General features: G+C 48.5%; 1 protein-coding gene across 1 annotated transcript in view; it reads right to left on the reverse strand.

Moving 5' to 3' along the window:
• The window catches only part of Slc9a1 (solute carrier family 9 member A1), a 59,824-nt gene that overhangs the window by 14,374 nt on the left and 22,964 nt on the right, over positions 1 to 22,486 (reverse strand). The window lies entirely within an intron of this gene.

The raw sequence follows: 22,486 nt of genomic DNA on the forward strand, positions 1-22,486 counted from the left end.
CTGGTACTGGGCCTTGAACTCTGGGCCTGGGTACTGACCTTTTAGCTTTTTTGCTCAAGGCACAGCTCTACTTCTGACTTTTTGATGGTTAGAGATGACTTTCTTGTATTTGTCTGCCAGGGCTGGTTTGGAACTATGATCCTCAGATCTCAGCCTCCTGCATAGCTAGCATTACAGGTAAGCATCAGTGGTGCCTGGTTTACAGTGTGTTTTTCCAAGGACATTTACATGCTGTTTCTGTCACTGTCATAAAATAGGTAGCAGCAGGTCTATATGCCTCCAGTAGGCAGAAGTTAATTATAGACTGATTACCAAGGTGCCAATACCTAAGGCATAGCCTCCACTTGAACCCTAAACCATCTTTCCAGGCTCAAGTCCAGGGAGGCCGACCTGTGTTGAACACAGGAACAATCTAATGATTTCATCTGAGGGAAGCTGGTGGGTTCCCTTGTCAGGAAGATATTTATTTAAGCTGAAGGCAGAAACAGATGGTTGGAGATGTGACAGAGGAGATGGAAGATTCACAGAAGATCAATGCAGGAAGGAACTTAGGAGACAACAAAACAAGGCCTGAGGTCTGCAAATTTGCAGAGCACGTTGCTGTGACTCCAACCCCACACCTGCAGGCAGCAGGCTTCTGCATAACCGCCTGCTTTCCAGCTGCTTCACACAAGGCTCCAAGAATCAACAGCCAGCAGCCTCCACGTGAGAGACAAAATCGGTCACTTTTTTTTTGTTTGTTTTTTGTTTGTCGGTCATAGGCTTGAATTCTGGGCCTGGGCACTATCCTTCAGCTCTTCAGTTCAAGGCCAGCACTCTACCACTTGAGCCACAGCGCCACTTCTGGTTTTCTAATGGTTTATTAGAAATAAAGGTGGAAGTGGCGCTGTGGCTCAAGTGGTAGAGCGCTAGCCTTGAGCTGAAGAGCTGAGGGACAGCGCCCAGGCCCAGAGTTCAAGCTCCACGACCGACCAAAAAAAATAAATAAGTAAATAAAATAAAATAAATACCTTTAGAAATAAAGAATCTCACGGACTTTCCTGACCAGGCTGGCTTTGAACCATGATCCTCAGATCTCAGCCTCCTGAATAGCTAGGATTACAGGCATGAGCCACCGGCGCCTGGCAATCTGTCACCTTTTTAGCCCAATTCTACTCTAAATATGTGACAACAAAGGCTCAGAAAAGTGAAAGGACTTGCCAAAAGTCACATAACAAACCAGGAGCAGCACCAGGAAAGAACCCAGATGTGGCGGCTACCAGCTGCCATCAAACTCCAAAGTTCTGAAATTCAAGCTTTCCTGCCATCCCTCCCCATCAAAGCAAAGCAGCCCCATGCCCCCTTTTTTTTCTTTCCTTTAAAACAAACAAACTCAGGGCCTCAGGCCTATCCTGTGCTCTTTCTGCACACTCCTGGCACTCTACCACCACTGAGCCACTTGGCTGCCACAGTGCTTCTGCCTCCTCCTCCTCTTCCACCTCCCCCAGAAGTGTTTCATGGCCACCTTGTGTGCTCAGGGAAGGGTAGGGGTCCTTCTCTGTCATCTTCTGCTCTCAGTCTTCAAACCACACTACCACCTAGGTTCTGTAGCACCTGCTGAAGTCAGACAACCAGACCAAGAAGTGGAGATGGCCATGGCCCCTCACCCTAGAGACCTATAGTGTCCTTGAGGGCAGATGGGACAACACAAGGGTTACTATCCTAGTTTGGATCTTGAATATCTCCCAAAGGCTCATGTTTTAAAGGGTTGGACCCCAGGGTGGTCTTGGGAGATGGAAGAACCTTAAAGAGGTTGGGTGGGCTGGGAAGTTGGCTTGGTGGTAGAGTGCTTGCCTCCCATTCATGAGGCCCTGGGTTCGATTCCTCGGTACCACATAAGCAGAAAAAAAGCCAGAAGTAGCACTGTGGCTCAAGTGGTAGGGCACTAGCCTTGAACTGAAGAGCAGAAGGACAGCGCCCAGGCCCAGATTTCAGCCCCCGTGACCACCACCACCAACAACAACAAAAAAGAGGTTGGGTATAGCCCTGCCAGTAGCTCATGTCTGTGATCCTAATGACTCATGGGCTGAGATGTGAGGATCAGGTTTGAAGATAGCCCAGGTAGGAAAGTCCATGAGACTCTTGTCTCCAATTAACCACCAAAAAGCCGGAAGCAGAGCTATGGCTCAAGTGGTGGAGCACCAGCTTGAGCAAAAATGCTAAAAGAGAGTAACCACATCTTGAGCTCCAGCCCCACTACCATAATTTTAAAAAAAGAGGTTAGTATAGTGGCAGGTTTGGGGAACACTGGGAGTGTGTCCTGATGGGTCTTTGGGACCCTCTGGCCCCTCTTGCTCTCTTTGCTCCCTCGCTCATGATGTAAGTGGCTTGCTCTGCCAAACATTTCCACCATGATGTACTGCCTCCTCAGGGGCCCCAAGCTCAGAGCCAACTGGTCTTGGATTAAAACCTCCAAACTTTGAGCCAAAGTTTAACACCTCTTTTCCTTTTTCTTTTTGGTAGTAATGGAAATTGAACTCAGGACCTTGTGTTTGCTAGGCTAAACCACAACCTAGAGTTTTTGCTTTTAGTTTGTATTTCAGATAGGGTCTCTAGCTTTTGCCCTGGGCTGGCCTAAGACCACAATCTTTCTACCTCTGCCTCAGACTTAGCTAGACCACAGGTATGCATTACCACACCTGCCTTGATTTTGAGTTAGAGTCTTGAAAACTTTTTCCTGGGGAGCGTGAGGTGTGTGAGCAAGCCAAGAGTGGTAATGTGAAAGGTGTTTGCTGTTCCTGATGTGTCAGCACCATGCCCGCCACTCAGTGCTCTACAGCCCTGTGGGGTAGTTACTGTCCCACTGTGCAGAAGACAAGCTAGCTCTTCAAGGTGAGGTGGACTTTCCTGGTCTAAAAGAGGAGCATCATTATAGGTGTTGTTTTATTTTATTTTTGTGCCAGAACTGGAACTTGAGCTCAGAACCTGGACGCTGTCCCTTTTTTCACTCAAGGCTGTTATTTTACCACTTGAGCCACAGCTCCACTTCTGACTTTTTGGACATAAGAGTCTCACAGTCTTTCCTGCTTAGGCTGGCTTTGAACTGTGATCCTCAGACCTCAGCCTCCTGAGTATAACTAGGATTGCAGGTATGAGTCTCCAGGGCTGGGTGGCTTAAGATGTCTTGAACCTTGAGCCGAGAGTTATATTTAGCCTGTTGCTTGAGCATCAATATTTTCCCTGAGGCACCATGGTAGGCAGTGGGGACAGAGAGGTGATTCAGGCTCACAACTTACACAAGGAGCTCATGATGTGACCATGGTTTTCCAGACTGTGGGAGCTCCATCACAGGGAAACAGACAGCTGTCATTCCTATGGGACAGATGAGAAACTGGAGTGCTGAGAGGAGGCAGGATGCACCCTGCCAGGTCACAGCACTTTCTTCTACTTAAGCCAGATTCCAGGATACCTCACTGGAGCCTAGCAGTGAGCAGCAGGAGCTCTTGGCCCCAGAGGCTTCTGGTTAAGGGTTACAACATGCTGCCCCCGCCTCCCCTTGGCTTTGGGCCCAGGTGCTTCCAGGACAGGGGAGGAGGAGACTCCTCCGGGAAGGGAGGAGTGGCCAGGGTCTGTCCTAGCTTGTCCCACTCCCCAGGCCCTGACTCCACCCATCAGCCCCATCCTGCATACCCGAAGAGCCCCGTTCAGTAAGCACAGGAAGGTGTCTGACACCAGGTGTGAAAGGTCATGGAGGCATGGGTGGTGGTCCTGGATGGATGGTGTCAAAGGGCCCACACCAAGGTAAGATCCCAGGATAGTAAGAAATGAGACAAAAACGTCCAAGTCTCACACTTGTTGCTGTGGTGACCTCGCCAGGATGGAATCGGGGTGGGGCGGACACAGAATCAGATCCAGAGCTGTGAGCAGACACGAACCTCTCGGAGGGAATTTCATTTTCCATTACGTCGTTAGGGAAACAGAGACTCCAGGAGAGCCAGTGACCTCTCAATGGTCACTCAGCCAGTTCCACCACGGAAGCGTGGGGGCCTCCAGAGCAAGAGTAGGTGTGGAAGCCCCCCGAGGCCCAGCGCTGGCCAGACCCTCTGCCCTTGAGGAGAAGAGGCTGGGGGTGGGAGGTGGTGGTATCTTTCATTCTTTTCCGTGGAGATGGTGGCATGAACACGTGTGCACACACCTGCACACACACACACACACACACACACACACACACACACACCTGGGGCCTGCTGATCAACTCATCTGGCAACTGCTGGGTGGCTGGGGGCCGTCAGGCCCTCCTGTGGCTGCTCTGGCCCTCAGCACAAAAATTATATTTACACTTGTGAGACTTGTCCCCAGCCAGCACCGTGGAGCAGGCAAGACTGTCCCATGTCACCTACAGTTGCCAGGGTGACCAGATACTCTGGTCCCACTTTCTACAGTCTTCCTCTGGCTTAAGAAGTCAGAGGGGAGCAAGGGGAAGAGAAGCCGCTGAGGCCCACTGGTGCCGGGTCACCAGGGACCCAGGGACAAGCTGGGGGCTCTGCCGGCCTACTTTCAGAGCTGCTATGGGGCTGCAAATCGGCCAGATCCCAAGGGATTCCCAGGTGCACAATGATTCCATTTCTTTAACTCCCTCTTCAACTGCCCCAGCAACTGGTCTCAACTGCAGCAATGAAAGCCAAGCCCTGGCAACAAGCTCGGCTCTCTATAGAGCGTAGCTCATACTCCGGTATCTCACATGCTCACCAGAGCTCTGGGAGGACTCAAATTTACAGATCAGGAAACCAAAGCACAGAAAATTTAAGCAACTTGCTCCAAGTCACACAACTGCTAACTGAGATTCAGAACCTAAATAGCCTGGCTTCAAGTCCATGCTCTTACACATTCATCCTATTAGCCCTAGTTTTCTGTGTGTGTGTGTGTGTGTGTGTGTGTGTGTGCGCGCACACACACATGCATGCGTGCATGCCTGGAGCTTAAACTCAGGGCCAGGGTGCTGTCCTAAGTTTTATTGTTTTTTTTTTTTTTTTTTGCTCAAGGCTGGTGCTCTGTCGAGCTACAGCTCCACTTCCAGCTTTTTGGTGGTTAATTGGAGATAAAAGCGTCATAAACTTTCCTGCAGTTTGGCTTTTTTAAATTTTATTTTTATTTAAATTTTTTTCTCGGTCATGGGGCTTGAACTCTTGGCTTGGTGCTGTCCCTCAGCTCTTCAGCTCAAGGCTAACACTCTACCACTTGAGCCACAGCACCACTTCTGGCTTTTTCTGTTATGTGGTGCTGAGGAATGGAACCCAGAGCCTCATGCATGCGAGGCAAGCACTCTACCACTGAGCCACCTTCCCAGCCTCTCAGTCTGGCTTTGAACTTACGATCCTCAGATCTCAGTCTCCTGAGTAGCTATGGTTACACACGTGAGCCACTTGTGCATGGCTGCCTAGTTTTATTTTTATTTTGTTTTTGCTTTTTTCCAGAGTTGAGGACTGAACTCAGGGCCTTGCGCTCACCAGGCAGGCGCTCTTCTGCTGAGCAAAACCCTCAGCCCCTTATTTTGTTTCTAAAGGGAGTATCTGCCCAGGATTAAAGAAGCCCAAAGCAGTCCCCAGAGAGCCAGAAGTAGCCATTTCTTTCCATGAGTCTTCTCCTCCACACTCCCTCCCTTTCTAGGGGCCTATGAAGACACCAATGCAAACCATCTTTCTTTGAAGCCAGCCCTCCTAGAAGCCCTACCGAGTGAACTCAGCCAGGAGGGTCTGTCTTTCCTAACTTAGAGCAACAGATGGGAATTATTTAGATTGTTGATTCTTCCACCACCATGCTCAGCTCCGTGGCAGGCAGGACCAGGGAGGATGAGGCAGCAAGGTAAACTAGACTAGAACCGAGTCAGCTGCTACCTTGTTGCCTAGATAAATCCTGCCATACTTGCAAAATAGGCAGCAGCAGCTACCTTCCCTGTGTGCAACCTACCACACACTGGGTCCCAATCGGGGTGCCACCCTGACTAGAGGGGTGGCCCTAGCAAGTCACTTCATAGTTCCTACCCTGTTTCCCCACCTGAGTGTAAGCCTACTTCAGAGGGTGTCTGTAATACGAGATAATGAGGGCAAAGAATGGCAAATAGACAGACACCAGTGGCTCACGCCTGCAATCCTAGCTACTCAGGAGACCGAGATCTAAGGATCATGGTTCGAAGCCAGCCCGGGCAGAAAAGTCCCCGTGAAAGACATCTCAAATTAGCCACCCCAAAACTGGAAGTGGCACGTTTTTGTGGCTCAAGTGGTAGAGCATTAGCCTTGAGCACAAAAAGGCTCAGGCCCTGAGTTCAAGCCCACAACCCCCCCCCCCCCAAATAAAAAGAACAAAAGAAAAAAAAAGAATGCCAAATAATGAATGAGGCATGGCAGGCAGTATACATCTGTGCTCACAGGTACTTGAAAGGCTGAGGCAGAAGGATCCTGAGTTTGAAGCCAGTCTGGGTAATCTAATGAGATTCAGAAGGAAGGAAGGAAGGAAGGAAGGAAGGAAGGAAGGAGGGAGGGAGGGAGGGAGGGAGGGAGGGAGGGAGGGAGGGAAGGGCCAATGTTGACATTCCCTGTAAAAAGTGGTGATAATTACTATTAGAAATTTCTCCAAACCTGAGTATACAACAAATACATCATCAGGATCTGTTGGGTGTACATGTGGCATTGCTGGTGGACAACAGGCTGTCCAAGGGTAGAGCTGTCTACAGTTATCTGGGTCTCTATATTCTAGCACAGAGAAGGCACTAACTTGTGAACTGAGATCAAATCCTCTTGGTTGGATGTGCAGTGTAGGAAAGGGAAAGGAGTTCTGGTTCTGAGCTTTCAAGTGCATACAAAGCTAAAGAAAAATGAAAGGAGGTAATGGTTCCAAAGCAAGGACTATTTGAACCAGGCTTTGAAAGATCAATTAGAGGCTGGGAATGTGGCTCAGTGGTAGAGTGTTTGCCTAGCATGTATGAAGCCCTGGGTTGGATTCCTCAGTACCACATACACAGAAAAAGCTAGAATAGTGCTGTGACTCAAGTAGGAGAATGCTAACCTTGAGCAAAAGAAGCTCAGGGACAGAGCCCAGGCCCTGAGTTCAACCCCAGGACTGGCAAAAAAACAAAAAACAAAAAACCCAAACAATTAGTATTCCTAAGGAGAGGGGTCTGTATCTGCCAAAAGGCCTGGCACAGTACATTGCACACAGCAAATGGAAATAGAGAATGGATGGAAGGCAGGCTGACTCACCAGATGTAAGATCTGTGAAGATGAACAAGACGGTGCATGTAAGCACTTAACACAATTTGACTTAGGTGTATTTCTTCGGTAACTGGGTCACTCAGACAGTTTACTTTCAATTTCTGGCCTACAGCATTACTTGAATTTTTAAAAATATAAACCAATAATGCCTACTTGGGTAGAATTTACATGATTGTTTTTTGGCAGTACTAGGGTTTGAACTCAGGGCCTCAAGCTTACTACTGATCCACAGTCCTGATTTTATATGATTGTGATCCTCTTAAGATATAGTCTCTAATCTGGTAACCCCAGTGCTGAGGCTGAGGCAAAAGGATAGAAAGTTCCAGGGTAACCATTATATATTCATTCTCCAATGCAAAAAAATAAAAGAACGTTTACAGACACACAGAGTATCTAATGTAAGGTGCTGAGTCGGGGTCTTTTATGCCCTCCTGTAGTTTCTTCCTATACCCTGACCCCCATTTCATAGACCAGGAAACTGGATCAGAGGTAAAGGGCCTGGCTCAAGGCTACCTGGCTGGGGAGGATGGCCATAATTAGAACCCAGGGCTCCTAATTGCCAGTTCTTTGTTCCATGCTGCTGCTGTGAGGATCAACAGGAAGAGGAATCAATGCCTCCCCCACAAAGCAGCCACAAATAAACCCGCTCTGAGGCCCTAGACATGAACCGCCATTCCCCATGTGAGTGAGGGGCGCACTGTCACTCTTCCCCGCAGCACCCCTGTTTCTCGCTTATCTCCATCCACATTTTAGGATGGGGAGACAGAGTCCACTCTCCAAGAGCATCAGGTCTGGGAAGGTGGTTTAAAAGCTGGTGGGAAACACTAGCAGTAGGGCTGGGCCACCTAGGCCTGGGACAAGACCCAGGCTCCAGGCCCAGCTCTGCTTGGGGCAAACATTACCCCACAGAATGACCTCTGTGTCCGCATGGAATCAAGGAATTGGGCATAGAAACATGTTGTACTGTATACTGTGCACAGCATGAGTGGCTGGTCAAAGACCGGTAAGGACAGAGGCATCATGGCAAGCCGGAGAGGGCCAGCGGTCCTGAGTAATCTGCCAAGAGAGGGAGTCAGGAGTCCTGGTAAGAGGCCATTCCAGATGCAGGTATGCTGTGACCACAGATTCAGGCAGGAGGACCTCAGGCCTGGAGACAAGGCCCCTCACAAGCTACGTCCTTCTCAGCAGTCCCAATCATTCCCTCTCCTCCAGCTGCCCAAAGACCCCCAGCTCCACTTCTGCAAATACAGTGGGGAATGCTTCAGCCTATTAAACTTCTACCCACCTCTCAAAACCCAGTCAGGTGCTGCCTCCTCTGGGAAGCCTTCCTGTTATCTTCATTCTGAGTCAGGTGTGTCTCCAACCTGAGGAGCCAGGTGCTCCCAGCAACACAGCCCTGGGCCTGCAAAGGTGGCTGAGGAACAACAAGTTAAGGACCAGTGGGAGCTCCCTCAAGAATGTCTGGAATTAAGTTTGGTCTCTGGGACTCCTGAGACCTGCAGCTAGCCTGGAAGTGAGACAGGACAGCGAGGGAGACGCTGGCTCACAGGCTACCTAGAGTCTCGCCACACCTTCTGGCAAGACTCCTGACCTTCAGGCCTGGCCCCAAATGCCCCAGTCTAGGCCTGCATCAGGGTTCTACCTTCAGCAGCTTTCACCCCAGCGGGGGGGGGGGGGGTGCTCCAAGAACCACTTCATCAGATACCCCCTTCAGCCCACCCCAGGCCAGGAGCACTTTTGATGTCCTGAGTTCCTCCCCAGTCACCCAAACTCTCCATAATCCAAGTTTAATGAATTCCATTCTGCCTCCCACCCCCACATCCACGAGACAGAGGATGACTCACATGGGGACGGGAGAGACAGGGACCAGGACTGAGGTAAACAGTGTGTGTCCACGGGAGAAAACAGGCAATAACAGCTCTGGCAAGGGAGGGGGCACCAGTGGCCCGGGAGGTCACCTGGCAGAGTTCATATGAGACAGACTGGAACCCCAAGCTCCTACATCTCAGGGCTGGACTGAGTTCCTGGGAAACTGTCAGGTGATACACAGTGGTTTCGTTTGATTTTCTCAAAGTGCTTTGAGAAAAACCAATGTGTTGCTGGTTTTCAACAAATCCCTGTTCATTTAAAACATTTTCTAAGCTGGGTATGGTAGGTAGGACATGCTTGTAATCCCAGGTCCTCCAGAGGTCGAAGTAGGAGGATTGCAAGTTTGAGGCCAGCCTGACAAAAGTTAGTGTGACCCTACCTCAGAAGCAAAATACAGGGGCCAGGTGCCAGCGGCTCACACCTGTAACCCTAGCTACTCAGGAGGCTGAGATTTGAGGGTTGCAGTTCAAAGCCAGCCTGGGCAGGAAAGTCCATAAGACTCATCTCCAATAAACTACTCAAAAAACAAAACAAAACAAAACAAAAACCTGGAAATGGTGCTGTGGCTCAAGTAGCAGAGCACTAGCCTTGAGCAAAATGAAACTCAGGAACAGTGTGCCCAGGCCCAGAGTTCAAGTCCTATGATTAGCTATACACACACACACACAAAACACCCAAAATGTGGCTCAAATGGCAGAATACTTGCCTAGCATGTGTGAGCCTTGGGCTCAATCCCTAAGTAAGGCATTAGAAATATTTTCCAATAGTATTTAAGCACTTTAAATAAAAGAATCATCTTCCAGAGACTTCCTCTTTTCCAATACCCACTTTCCGAGCCTACACTCCAATCTCTACTGTTAAGTTTAGTGATAGACCTACAAACTTTTCTTTAATTTTTGTATGTTCAATTTTTTTACTCTATGTATCAAACAAAAACCCCTTAATTTCAATATTTTTCAATTTCATTTTTAAAATTACATGTACATAGTCAAACTGCTTCTATGAGACAGAGACAACTCTAAGCACGTTATTACAGGGCCTCCTTCAATTCTCAACAACCCTAAGACAGAGGTATTATTATCCCTGTTTTAAGACATAAGAGCAGGCCAGAGGATGGCCATTTACTTGCCCCAGCGGAGGATACACAGCCAGGGCTCCAGAGCAGGGCTGACCCCATCCTTCCTCCAGACTCCTGTCCGTGGAGCCGCCTCATTCTAGGTATAACCTTGTTTAAGCCATAACAACTGTGTGTTCCTCCACATGGCATTAGGGTAAAGGCTGGTTTCTTGTGTGTACTCTAATACTCCCAACTAGGAGCCACAGGCAGGCTTTTCCTAGAGACCAAAAGGCCTTGGGTTCAGGTTTTTCTGTACCTTCACCTAAGCCTGTGGCACTAAAGTCGTTGAAAAAAAACTAAGTAGCATTCCTGGCAAAGGGGCCTTCTTAACGCCCTAAATTTCAACCCTGGAATATGAATGAAATGAAAACACAGAATACTGCAGCCTGCGTGTGGGGGGCAAAAACAAACACCTGAGCCTGATGCCAGTGGCTCATGCCTATAATCTTAGCCACTCAGGAGGCTGAGACCTAAGGATCATGGTTCAAAGCCAGCCTGGGCTAAAACGTCCCCATGAGATTCTTATCTCCAATTAACTACCAGAAAACCGGAAGTTGCATTGTGGCTCAAAGTGGTAGAGCACTAGTCTTGAGCAAAAGTGCTCAAGGACAGTACCCAGGCCCATGAGCTCAAGCCCCATGACCAATCAAACACACCCACCCACACACAAACCACCTGGGAACAATCTGCTTCATGCCACCACCATCTCTTCCATTTCTGGTGGCCCTGGTATGTGGCTCCCAGCCTGGGCGCTCTTCCCCTGGCCACCCATTCTACCTTCTGTACTGCTTTCTGATCCGCAGCTCCAAGCATTACTGTGCCCCACATCTAGAAAGCACCTGGGGCAGAGGAGAACCAGTGAGAACTGTTCCATTTCTAGACACTTTAGAACCAAGGAAAAGCTGGATTTTTCTTTTTCTTTTTCTTTTTGGGGGGGGGTGGCAGGGATAGGGTATATTGTTCAATATGCAAACTTATTTATAATAAAACTGAAATTGAGCATACCTGCTGTTCCTAGTGTCCCTTCCAATTGAAAACTGCTCACCTTTAGAAGCCTAACCCTGCATTAAATCCATTATATATAACTTGAACTCGCTTAAAATATCATCATACTTGGAGAGAGAGAAGTAGAGTACAGAGGTGGCAGAATGAAAGCAACACAGAGAGAGAAGTTCCACAATTTCCAGGACAAGCCCCCTGCAGAAAGTGAACCACTGTGTCCCATTTTCAGCTGCTGTAGAGCACAGGGGGTGACAAAGAACAAGACTCAAGTGGAACTGGCTGGGTGAGGGAGAGAGAACAGCAGCCTAGGAAGAATCTGGGCCCTTTTGTCCCTCATAGTTCATTTGTACAAGGTCTGGTCGTGGGCTTTGTAGCATCTGTAAGCGGTGACAAGAGGAAGTGCCAGCTAATCCATCAACTTGGCTATTTTGGTGACCTCTCAGAAGGCCATTAAGATATCAGCTCAGTGGTACATGCCTATAAATCCCAGCTACTTGAGAGGTAGAAGACAAGAGGATCAGGGTTTTGAGGCCAGATCAGGGAAAGTTAATCAGATCCTATCTCAAGAATAAAAACAGAAGGCCCGGCATATAGCTCTAGGGGTAGAATGTCTGCCTAGTAAAGCACAAGGTGTTGGGGGGTGGGTTCCATCTCCAGTAGGGAGGGGGGTAGCTACATATGTGAGGGAAAAAATGCCTTTCAAGAGGATGGAGCTTGGTGTGGACCAAGAAGATCTAGAGCCTTCTGGATGACTGTGTCCAGGTAGGTACCCCATCTCTAGAATCATTCTGATTCCTTTGTGCCTTTCACATTCCACATCTAACCTTGAACAGAGCTGGCTGGTTCTTCCTCACTACCTCTTCTGTTAACAATTGGTGCAGGCCAGTGTGATTGCTTGCTTACAACACTGTAGCAGCAAGTGATCTGTCCTTGTACTGATCCTGTCTCTCTAGTCCTTAGGATCTTCTTATTCTAGGTAAGAGTGAACCTTTTAAAAGGGAAAAGCCATGGGCTGGGAAGGTGGCTCAGTGGTAGAGCACTTGCCTTGCATGCTTGAGGCCCTGGGTTCGATTCCTCAGCACCATATAAGCAAAAAGAAAAAAGCCGGAAGTGGCTCTGTGGCTCAAGTGGTAGAGTGCTAGCCTTGAGCTGAAGAGCTGAGGGACAGCACCCAGGCCCAGAGTTCAGGGCCCATGACTGGCCCCCCCCCCCAAAAAAAAAAAAGAATAAAAGGGAAAAGCCAGGAGGTGGTGGTTCATACCTGTGACCCTGGCTACCTGAGAGGCAGAGATTAGGAGGATCACTTAACTAGGCAAAAAGTTAGTGGGACCCCATCTCAAACCAATCAAGCTGGGCATGATGATATGTTCCTGTTATCCTAACTATACAGAAGGCTTCAATAGGAAGATCAGAGTCTAGGATTAACTAGGCAAAAACAAAAACAAACAACAAAAAACCCCAATCTAGGGCTGGGAAAGTGGCTCAGTAGTAGAGTGCTTGCCTTGCATGCATGAGGCCCTGGGTTTGATTCCTCAGCACCACATAAGCAAAAAAGAAAAAAGCCGGAAGTGGCGCTATGGCTCAAGTGGTAGAGCTAGCCTTGAGCTGAAGAGCTGAGGGACAGCGCCCAGGCCCAGAGTTCAGGCCCCACGACCGGACCCAAAAAATAAAAAATAAACCCAATCTATTAGAAAAACAAATAAAAGCCTGGTGCTGGTGGCTCACACTTGTAATCCTAGTTACTCAAGAGGCTGAGATCTGAAGACCAGCCCAGGCAGAAAAGTCTGTAAGACTCTCATCTCCAATTAACCACCAGAAAACCAGAGGAGAAGCTGTGGTTCCAAGTGGTAGAGCGCTAGCCTTGAGCTAAAGAGCTCAGGGACAGGAAGGCCTAATTCCTGTCTGAGGTAACCGACACCCCAGCATTTACTTCTAAACACATGGTACACTAGTTCCAGAAGCACGTGGCAAGGTGGTACAAGGAAGAGTGGGGTATAGGCAGAGAACTGCTCCTAGAAGCAAATGGTAGTCAAGGTGAGAGAGGAAGTTATCACTTAGATTGTCCTCACTACGCACCAGGGTAGGGGACAGCAGGTGAGGAAACAGCACAGAAAGGTCCAGAGTCTCACAAGGTCACATGGGTAGCCAGGCCCCGGTGGCTCATGTCTGTAATCCTGGCTATTCAGGAAGCTGAGATCTGAGGATTGAGGTTCAGAGACAACTTGCAAGAAAAAGAAAATTGGTGAGACCAGAGAAAAGCCAGAAGTGAAGGTTGTGGCTCAAGTGGTACTAAGCCTTGAGGGAAAAAGACAAGTCAGAGCTCAAGCCCCTGAGTTCAAGCCCAGGGAAGTGGAACCAGTCACAAGTCCAGTCCAGTGCATAGTCAGGGCCAGATGCTAAAGGTCGTAAATATTCTGGGGAGGGGAGGTGGACCTCCTAATCTAGCTTATGAGCTGCAGGCCTCTGACCACGAGGCTCAGAACTCTGAGATAGAGCAGAGCTGTCCAGCCACTCAGACATTAAGTCGAGACTCCAGGAAGTCAGCAGTATGATACCAGCAGGCTGAGTGCACTCTTCCTCTCCTACCTCTAAAGGTACTGACAAACCCAGAAAGCTACATTCAGAGGGACAAAGGGCCTGAGCCAGGTGTAGGCTGAGGTTCAGGACCTGGGTTCCAGTCTAGATACTGCCCCAACTCACTGGGTGCTAGTAGTAATAAGCTATTTTTGTTGTTGTTGGTCATGGGGCTTGAACTCTGGGCCTGAGCGCTGTCCCTCAGCTCTTCAGCTCAAGGCTAGCATTCTACCACTTGAGCCACAGCCGCACTTCCAGTTTTCTGGTGGTTAATTGGAGATAAGAGGCTCAAGAACTTTCCTGCCCAGGCTGGCTTTGAACCTCAATCCTTAGATCTCAGCCTCCCATGTAGCTAGGATTACTAGGATTACAGGCATGAGCCACCAGTGCCCAGCGCCCCATCTCTCCTTACTCATGGTTTCCCCAATCTTACAGGCTTGTTGAAAACCTCTCCAGCTGTGACATCTGACCAAGAAGCTCTGCTAATGGATCAGGCTGGCCTCTGTGACACTCTTTCAGTCCCTGCCAACAAATATTATACCTGAGCCCAGGATGGTACTCATGCCATAGCAAGGTCACATGAGGCAGGCTGGGGATGAGTGGTAGAGCGTTGAGGAAGCAGAAGCAAATACAGCCACCGGCGATGAACGGCACTCGTGATGACAGCTCTGCACTCAGAAAGAATGAGGGGGCAGATCACAGTGCCATGGCTGCAAGAGAGCTACCCAGAAGCTAACTGAAGCCTAGTGTGGCTGTGGTCAGCCCTAACTTGGGTTCAACATGAGTACATGGAGTACAAAAGCCTCTTGCTAACGGCTAGCCATGCCTCTTTGCCAACTACTTAACCTCCCAATCAGTTCCTTCATCTGAAAACTTCGACTCAGAACCATTTCCCTCTGGAAGGGCTATGGGGAACAGCCAATGAGATTGCATACCTCAAACTGGAATCCAAGAAACAATCATGTCCTACATTGCATCCCCCCATGCTCACCCCCAAGATGACCCACTAGCACTGGGGCATAGCTGCAGGGAAGCAGCCGGATGACCAGGAAACCTGGGCCATACTTGCAAGCAGATCTGCATTAAGTACTCCGTTCCTGTCATTTCTTGGCATTGCTGGTTCGAGGCTGAGCTGGGCTCCCAGAGTCTCCAGAGGCCCTCCAAAACCCTGAGAAACTGGCTCCTTGTTATCTGTAAAACTTCCAGGGACTGCTGAGCACAGATTATAAGGGCTATGGTTGAGGCCTGTAAGAGTTCATTGCTTTATGCAGATGTAGCTCCTCTGAACCCCTGAGCAGCAAGGCCTTGGAGGCAGGTTGGCAAGGCTGGACTCCTATCTATAGGCCCCAGCCTCAAAACCTAGCACACACTTCTGAAGATAGTCCAGCTGGCTGAGTCCCAGAGAGGTAGCAGGCAGACACAAAGAGCATAGTTGGAGGGTCTCTGTCTCCTTTCCCCTCCCTCTCAGGACAGTTTGTCACTCAGGCCTCTAGCAGCCAAGGGATGAACCAAGTGGATGGGAGAACTGAACATGCTCAGAGGAGAGGCTGCCCTTCAGAGGATACTGCAGAGAATTGATAGTGACCTGGCCAGATAGGCCCTGGTTCCAAAACCAAGGCTTCAGGGCTCAAGACCTCTCTTGGAGGACAAAGCGGCAGCAAGAGATCACAGATTAGAAGAGGCAGGGCACTATAAGACCTATCCAATGCAACCTGTTTCACAGATAAAAGAGTGACACTCAGAAGAGGACTTAGCCGCGATCACAAAGCTAGAAGTCAACTGGGTATGGTAGTCCACACCTAGAACTCAGCACTCAGGAGGCTGAGGTAATAAATGGAGAAGTCAAGGCTAGCCTGGGCTACATAGTGTTGGAAATGAACTTTACAACTCAGGGGAAGTAGAGGAGGGAAGGGATAGTGGGAGAAAAACAAAGGAGGGGGTAACAATGTTCCAGAAGAAATGTATTCATTACCTTACTCATGTAACTGTAACCCCTCTGTACAGCATCTTTACAATAAAATTAAAAAAAAATAAAAAGGGAGGGGCTAGAAATGTGGTTCAGTGGTAGAATGCTTGCCTAGCATGCATGAAGCCCTGGGTTCGATTCTCCAGTACACATAAACAGAAAAAAAAAAGCCGGAAGTGACACTGTGGTTCAAGTGGTAGAGCCCTAGCCTTGAGCAAAAGAAGCTTGGGGACAGGCCCTGAGTTCAAGCCCCATGACTGGCCAAAAAAAATAAAGGGGGGGGGGAAACAATCCAGGGATCACACTCAGACTAATCCTCATGTAAAACACACTGTTAACGCCCCCTTCCATTTACCAAGTTCTTCACTATTGACCATTTGTCATAATTGACCATTTGTCATATTTTACCTGCACGATGCTCATGCAGTTCTCTCTTCATTCTACAGCTAAGGAAACTGAGGCAGAAATGCAAAGGAAATTGGGCTGGGAATGTGGCTTAGTGGTAGAGTTCTTGCCTCGCATGCATGAAGCCCTGGGTTCGATTCCTCAGTACCACATAAAACAGAAAAGGCTGGAAGTGACCCTGTGGCTCTAGTGGTAAAGTGCTAGCCATGGGCAAAATGCAGCTCAGGTTCAGGGCCCAGACCCTGAATTCAAGCCTCAGGACTGGCAAAAAAGAAAAGGAAAGGAAAAGAAAAAAGAAAAGAAAAGGAACTTAACCACCTCTAAACACAGGGCTTTAAACTCTGGGTTCTGGTTTTCTGTCCCCCTGGGAGACAGATGGGGCAAGTGGGGAGCAGGAACTCAGGTTTGCTGCCAGCTCTTACTTACCCTTTGCTGTGTAGCCTCAGGCAGCCCAGTCACCCACTTCAAACCTCTGGCCCCTCTAAGGCTCAGAATGCTGTGTGTGTGTGTGTGTGTGTGTGTGTGTGTGTGTGTGTGTGTGTGTGTGTGTGTGTGTGTGTGTGTGTGTGTGTGTGTGTGTGTGTGTGTGTGTGTGTGTGTGTGTGTGTTGGTACTAGGGTTTGAACTCAGGGCCTAGACACTGTCCCTTATGTGTGTGTGTGTGTGTGTGTGTGTGTGTGTGTGTGTGTGTGTGTGTGTGTGTTGGTACTAGGGTTTGAACTCAGGGCCTAGACACTGTCCCTTAGCTTTTTCATTCAAGACTAGTAGCTCTACCACTTGAGCACAATTCTACTTCGGAATTTTTGATGGTAAACTGGAGATAAGAGTCTCATGGACTTTCCTGCCTGGGCTAGTTTTGAACTTAATCCTCAGATTTCAGCCTGAGAAGCTAGGGTTACAGCATGAGCCTCTGGTGCCCAGCTATGCCCTGGTTCTGTGTGTGCCCCATGAGGAGAGAGGCAGGAGCTGTCTGGAACACGGTAGAGGAGGAAAGGAGCCCCGTTGGCAGCACCTCCAGGCCTGGGTCCGGTCTGCAGGCCTCTGCTTAACACCATATGCACTGCCTAGTGGACATGATGCAGCTCTCTGGCAGTGCACCACCACGGGAAGAGAGAATGACTAGCAAGCCCTGGTCACCCTCAGCCTCAGCAGACCCATGAGGCTGACTTCTGTTTCCATCTTCCAGGGAACAAAAAGCTCAGAGCATAAAGAACATGCTCAAATGACACACAGGCAGTAAGCCACGAAATTGGTATTGGATCTCAGGACTACTTGATTCCAAAGTCCAGCTCTGCCCTCATGCCAGGCCTGGAAACTGCCTCTGAAATGAGAGCCAGGCTGGAGGCTGGGGGCCCTGGGTGATGCCCTTAGCAAGAAGGTCAAGGGTTTCAGGCAGGGTGAGAGGGTGCCTGCCGGCTAGCCCATACTATATTAGTAAGTACACTGTGCCCAAAAAAGAGATAAGGAAAAGCCTTTGTCAGTGCCTGCTTCCTCCTGGCCCTGTACTGACCGCTGGGCCCACACTGGGCCCATTGTCTGCATGTGGCACAGAGGAAGGGCTCACATGCCTCCCTGTGGCAGGCCAGGGAGATGCTGGATCTGGGGAAGTGGTCAGCACTGGGCAGGACATGGAGGTTGGTTCTAATCAGCTCAGTTCCCAGTTTCCTCATGAGACTGGGGATGTTGCTGCCACTGATAGCTAGCACTTACTGAAGGCATCTCAGCCCTCACAGATACCCAGCGAGTTAGGCACCACCATAACTATAGCACAGCTGAGAACACAGACTCAGATGGGAAGTGACTTGCTCAAGACCACTTAAGTTATTGAGTTATTGGGCCAAGCTGGATTCAGATTCTGGAAGCTGGTTGGCTGGCACTCACCCTCCAGGGTGTTCCTCAACAATTCCTTATCTGTAACATTAAAAAATGATCTGGGCGGCAATTGTCTCAAAGTTCCAAAGGACAGACCTAATTGGGCTGCCTCAGAGGGCTTACAGGAGCAGGAAGGCCAAGGGGGCAGGGCTCAGCATAGGAGCTGCTCTAGTTCATACCAGAACCCCAGTCCCCACACTGCCTGGCCTCCAAGTTTCCAGGGGGAAGACTAAACCTCAAATATCTCTTGCATCTCTGAGTGTCTTAGATTCAAGATCATGTAATTTTACCACTATCCAAAGTTAAGTTAGCTAACCTCTCTGCACCTTAGGGTCATTGTTTCTAAAGTAGACACACTTCTATCTACCCACCTTAGGTTTGAGAGTGCTGCAGTGGGAGCTGTGGGTGCAGCACTGATCACCCTGCAGGACCTTTTCTCATCACCACTCTCTGCTACTGGAGCCTATGTGACTTTATGACCTCACCCTGAAAGCAGAAACCAAGGTTCTCCCCAACCCCCGCCCTGGGCCAACAGGGCGCTCCCAGGTGAGCCTTGCCTGGCTTGATTAGCACGGCCACAGCCCTTTCATAATGAGCTGTGGCTCCAAGAATGGGCGGGAGCTGGGGTACCAGGAGCCATTTCCACTGCTTTGTACCTGGTACTGAGAGTGGTGGCTAAACACAGGGAAGAGGAGGGCCCAGCCGGTGGGTGCTATGCAAATCTTATCATGCTAAATGCTTCCTGGGAAGGATCCAGGTGAGTGGGGCAAAGGCCCTAGCCCATGCCAAGTTCGTTCAGGTTGTTCCCAGAAACTTTATTCTTCATTGTCTTTTTCTGCTTATGACTGGCACTTTACCACTTGAGCCACACCTCAACTTTTCCAGCTTTTTTTCTGCTAATTGGAGGTTAAGAGTCTCGAGGATTTGTCTGCCTTGGCTAACTTGGAACTATGATCCTCAGATCTTATCTTTCTGAGTAGCTAGGAATATAAGTGTGAGCCAGTTGTTCCTAGATTCTTTTTTTTTTTTTTTTTTTTGGGGGGGGGGGTCCGGTTGTGGGGCCTGAACTCTGGGCCTGGGCACTGTCCCTCAGCTCTTCAGCTCAAGGCTAGCGCTCTACCACTTGAGCCACAGCACCACTTCCGGCTTTTTTCTTTTTGCTTATGTGGTGCTGAGGAATCGAACCTAGGGCCTCATGCATGCAAGGCAAGCACTCTACCACTGAGCCACTTTCCCAGCCCTGTTTCTAGATTCTTGACCTCAGTGCAGGTGGTAAGAGGAGAATCACTGGTTATGGTGGAGCCAGAAATCTGAGAGACTATTGGAATCCAGGCCTTCAGGGCTCTCCTGAGGGATCAGGGCCCACACATGACTTCTTGAAGCCCAGGTTTAGAAATATACTTCGGACAGGGAGGATGCTGTGACCGATTGGGGCAGTATCTCCCCATATCCAGGCCCCCACTCTTCTGCTGTCTTCTTGGTCTTCTACCCTCTTAGACTAGAGAATGCTGGACAGTCTTACTGTCTGGAAGTTCCAGTTACCCAGTAGCTGACTTCAGTCAGGACTCAGCAGAAAACTGGGCCTTGACATTTCCTAAAGTGTCCTTGCTGCCTAGCAGGGATTCCCACAGATAAGAAATGAGTAGGTCAGAGCTAACAGGCTCAAAGAGCAGGATCCCTCCAAGGGAAATCCTACTGTCTAGAAGAGTAGGTTCCTGGGAAGCCAGGGACAGAGCTCAGTTCTGGCTGTGTCCTTCCATAGGAACGGTCTCCTTGTGTGTTAGTTGGCAGGGCTGGTTAACTACTTCCCAGAAGTTATGATTTCATATAATTCACACACACACACACACAGTATAAAGCAAAATAGAAAGTGGTGTGTGTGTGTAGTTCTGAGGTTTGAAATCAAGGTCTCAATGCTGTCCCTGAGCTATTTTTGCTCAAGGCTACTGGTCTACCACTTGAGCCACAGCTCTGCTTCTGTTTCTTAATTTTTAATTTTTTTCTGGGTAACTACAGATAGAGTCTCAGACTTTCCTGCCTGGGCTGACTCGGAAAAGCACTTCTCAGATCTCAACCTCCTAAGTAGCTAGGAAGACAGGCACGAGCCACTGCCACCCGGCTTGCTGTGTACTTTCATGTACATTATTGCATTTAAACCTTATGGCATCTCTCTGAGGTGGGTATGTTAACAGTGAGAGTGTTGCAGACATAGCTCAGTGGTAGAGCACCTGCCTAGCATGCACATGGACTTGTGTTCAATCCTCAGCACCTTAGAGTAAAACTAAGTGGAAAATTAACTTAAGGGATTTCAAGTTTGAGAACCATCTGTGCTACACAGTAAGGCCCTATCTCAAAACAAAATGAAGCAGAATAGCAAAACAATGAAAAAAAAAAAAAAAGACAACAGAGAAAACTCAAAGCACTTAGGTAGGGCCCACAAGTAAACACAGACAAGGAGTGACAAGAGCCAGGACTTACTCCCAAGTCTCCAGAATCCCTGGTTCAGGAGCTCATCCCAGACTCTCCCTTCTCAAAGCTATTCCCTTGATGTAAATAAGGGAATTATTATTATTATTATTATTGACGGTTGTGGGGCTTGAACTCTAGGCCTGGGCGCTGAGCCTCAGCTCTTCAGCTCAAGGAGTGTGCTCTACCACTTGAACCACAGTGCCACTTCCCACTTTTTCTGCTTATGTGGTGCTAAGGAATCGAACCCAGGGCTTCATGCATGCAAGGCAAGCACTCTACCACTGAGCCAACCTTCCCAGCCTGGGAATTCTTTTTAAAAGATCAGAATTTAGCTGGGTGCTGGTAGCTCACACCTGTAATCCTAGCTACTGAGGAGGTTGAGATCTGGGGATCATGGTTCAAAGCCAGCCCAGGAAGGAAAGTCTATGAGAATCTTATCGCCAATTAATCATGGAAAAAGCCAGAAGTGGCACTATAGCTCAAAGGGTAGAGCGCTAACTTTGAGTAAATGCAGCTTAGGGACAGTGCCCAAGCCCAGAGTTCAAGCCCTAGGACTGGAAAAATAAAATAAAATAAAATCAGCCGGGCGCTGGTCACTCACACCTGTAATCCTAGCTACTCAGGAGGCTGAGATCTGAGGATCATGGTTCAAAGCCAGCCCGGGCAGGAAAGACCCTGAGACTCTTGTCTCCAATAACCCACCAGAAAACCGGAAGTGGAGCTGTAGCTTAAGCAGTAGAGCACTCACCTTGAGCTGAAGAGCTGAGGGTTAGCACCCAAGCCCAGAGTTCAAGCTCCATGACCGACCAAAAATAAAAAATAAATAAAAAATAAAATCAGATTCGGGCTGGGAAGGTGGCTCAGTGGTAGAGCACTTGCCTTGCATGCTCAAGGCCCTGGGTTTGATTCCTCAGCACCACATAAGAAAAAAGCCGGAAGTGGCGCTGTGGCTCAAGTGGTAGAGCGCTAGCCTTGAGCTGAAGAGCTGAGGGACAGCGCCCAGGCCTAGAGTTCAGGCCCCATGACCGGACCCAAAAAAAAAAAAAAATTAAAAATAAATAAATAAATAAAATAAAATAAAATCAGATTCAACATAAAGGCTAAGTTGCAAAAGAATATGGAAATGGAAGTGAAAATGCTGACTTCTGGAAAGTCAACAGTATTTCAGTTTGGGAAGAAGAGATGTAGAGAGGACACTTGTGGGGTTTGGGTGGTATACTTGATTGGTAGGAAAACTCCCAATACTCTACAGCACAGTAGGGTCACTTTGGTTATAATTACTTGAGATATTTCAAAATAGCTAATAGGATCTTGAATGTACTCAGCACAAAGAAATAATGACTGAGTAGATATACCAATTACTGATCTGATCATTACAGTGTATTTATGTAGGGAAATGTCACACTGTGACCCTTAAATATGTACAATTATTACATGCCAATTAAAAATAAAAATATAGTTTAAAAAGAGTACTGACAGCATGCTTTTTTTTAATGCCAACTATTTTTATTAAAAAGAAGTTCAGGAAGTAGAGCTGTGGCTCAAGTGATAAGAGTATTATCCTTGAGTGAAAAAGCTCAGGGACGCTGAGTGCCCAGGCCCTCTCTGTGGTCAAGCCCCAGGCTGGGGTGGAACGGGGGTGTGTGTGGAGAAGTGGGGGGAGGGACAAAAGTTCATACCAATAGAGAGAAAACTTCAGTCAGACCCATGACACACAGTTTTGCCTTGCCTTGTTTCTTTAATACCAGTGAGGTGCTTAATTTTTTTCTTTCTCTGGAAACATAAAAACCTGGATAGAAAATTTTATGAGCACCTGCTGAGTCATAATTTAGCATTAAACACTTTCCTGTAATAGAGTATCTCATTTAATTCTCAACAAAACCCTGTGGAATGTAAGAATGCTCAAAGCAGCTTTCTTCACCATTGTCAGAAAAAAAGAAAGGGGGAAGCATCTCAAATGCCTCA

This window comes from Dipodomys spectabilis, unplaced genomic scaffold (assembly GCF_019054845.1).
Source record: "Dipodomys spectabilis isolate Male_0828 unplaced genomic scaffold, ASM1905484v1 ptg000118l, whole genome shotgun sequence".
NCBI classification, from domain to species: Eukaryota; Metazoa; Chordata; class Mammalia; order Rodentia; family Heteromyidae; genus Dipodomys; species Dipodomys spectabilis.